Genomic DNA, 2516 nt, shown 5'->3' with positions numbered 1-2516 from the left:
CCGCGTTCGGGGGCGCGGCAGCCTCCCGGCCCGCTGCGGCTCAAGTGCCGCCTGCGGAGCCGCCCGCCCGGGGCTGCGGGGCAGTGACCTTCCCGGGCAGCTGCCGACTTGGCGCCGCAGTGTGTCTTCAGCTGAACCGTTCCCACCCGAAACAGGAGGCCGCTGGATGCCTTTATCTCGGTGCTCTCAGCACGGAGCAGCAGGGGCTGGTACAAAGGGCAGCTGGTGGCCCGAGCTGCCCATACACAGCTCACCGTCCTGCCGCGCCGGGGCCTGGCTTACCTGCTGCTGCTGAGCTCGGGCATGGTGTAAGCAGGTCCACCTCAGTGAGGGAGCTGAGTTTGGCAACCAGAGCCAGATTCAAGCTGTCACTGGTGAGTGGAAAGATTAATTCTCTGATTCTGGGAGGCCTGCAGGAGGAATTTCTATAATTACTTTGTGGACAGAGGTAAAAACATCAGGACTAAATGCTGTGCAATTAATACAGAGAAAGGATGTCTACCCTTGCTTTTCCACCTGTAGGAAGCCATGTGCTGGTGCTCCAGGAAGTTTTATGCGTGTATGTTATATGCACCTACCATACGGTGGGTGAAGTTTATCACCAACTGGATTTCCCTTCTAAGAAGGGACTGTCATAGGAGTATGTAGGCACAAATTGTCAGAGAATTAATTGGTTTACAGGCAATTTTTCATCTGGATTTTCAAATTAATGCAGATCAAAATTGCTCTGAATGTTAGTATCATCCGGGGTGTGCTTTCCTTTTTCCTTTGAAAAACCGCAGTTCCCTAGAACAGCAATTTCTAAACAGAACCTCATTTAACATGACCATACTGGGACTTTGCAAGCGTCAGTGCTCTTGGAAAAAATATATATGCGTTGCTGAGCATACTAAATGAAAGAATAATGTACTAGACTTGCAGGTCGCTAATTTCCTAGGTTGCCATTTTAAATTTAATTTTTAATATTTTCAAACAAAAAATGAATGTGAATCAAACTCCTCAAGTGTTAAGGATATAATAGACAACATCTAAATATAAAACTAAAACCAGAAGATGAAGCATTTCTGGGCTAATATCTAATTTCATTATACATCTTGCTTTAGTATTTCATCAAACACTTTTCCATCAGCACCGTTAAGAAAATATTACAGGGAAGAGAAGCACCAGACTTAAAACTGAAATTAAGTACACTCTTGCATCAGGGTACCAGAGCTGGCTTATTTAAAAGCATGAGAAATGCATAGCTTGAGACGGTATGACCTAACTATATTCCTAATACAGCAGAACACTCTCCATGAGGATATGTAGCATAACGCTGCTGTATGCCAGTGGGCCCTTTTGGTCCAAAACGATGGTGCGTACTTTGATGACTTTAAAGCCAGTTACTCTTGTGACTTGCTCAGTTGTGCTCATGTCTCACACCAGTAATGGTTTTCCACTGCTATCAGTAGCCTACAATAGCAGATGGTGATATTTTTAACTGTTATCAACACACTTTCATGCAGTGGGAACCAAGCATCTGACTTCCATCACGCCTTCAGACCTAATTTGACCAGCCTGCCCTCTTCCCAGGCCCCGTGGCCGGCTGCAGCTCTCCCCTGGGTGCTCGGCTGGGCTGCCCGCAGAATGAGGAGCGGGGAGGCGCGCGTTCTGGTGCTAATGGGGCAGCAGCGCTCAGTTTTCGATAGTTAATATTTACAACAGTGACTTGCATCTGGCAGGTGAATAGGACCTCAGGGGTTTTCTGCCCAATCCTCAAACGTTGTAAATGTGTTTAATTTGAGCTTAAACGCTCCAGGAATTTAAGGCTACTCCAAAACGTGCCTGTAGGAAATAGTGTGAAATGGCGGCTCAGTCAAGTCTGCGCTTTACATTCTCAAACGAGGGCTGCACCTTCAGCATAGTGCTGGAAATCGCTGCCAAAATTTGAGGTCCCCTCAAATTGCAGGCAGTGCTCCTGTACACATGTGCTGCTCCCTCCAGTCCCCAAGCTAAAGCTACAGTTTAATTTATGTAAGTAATGGTGGTGGTAGGCGGGTGTTCCTGGCGAGCATCCGCTGTGTGTTTTTAATTAAATATTAGTAATCTTACTCCTGAAGATTATCTCAGCACCAGCGTTGCAGCAGCGTTTCTCAGTGTTGCTTCACTCTTTGGAGAGCTCAGGGATCGTGCGTTCTTCTGTCTGTGGGGCCACAAGAAACCACCCTTCTGTCACGAAGGACGTACTCACATGGTCCATCTTGGTTTTGTAGCTTACGGTAAAAAGCACAAATGAGGATTATTTACTTGAATACAAGATGCGACATGCCTGCTGCTCCCTCTCGCCCGGGATTCCCCCGTCTCTAACACCTAACAGTGCTAATCGTGAGTTTTCTCCTCAAATTTTCAACGTTTTTCTCACCGGAATGAAGCGTACGGAAGGCGGCCCCGCCACCTTGGCTGCCGAGCACCCGCTGAGGAGAGCGCCGGGCGCCGCCCGTCCGCGCGCTGGGCGGAAAGGCGGCGGCCGCGCGGGC

This window comes from Charadrius vociferus, unplaced genomic scaffold (genome assembly GCF_000708025.1).
Source record: "Charadrius vociferus isolate BGI_N301 unplaced genomic scaffold, ASM70802v2 scaffold746, whole genome shotgun sequence".
NCBI lineage: Eukaryota > Metazoa > Chordata > Aves > Charadriiformes > Charadriidae > Charadrius > Charadrius vociferus.
The sequence above is the reverse complement of the archived record's forward strand: the minus strand, read 5'-3'. Positions refer to the sequence as shown.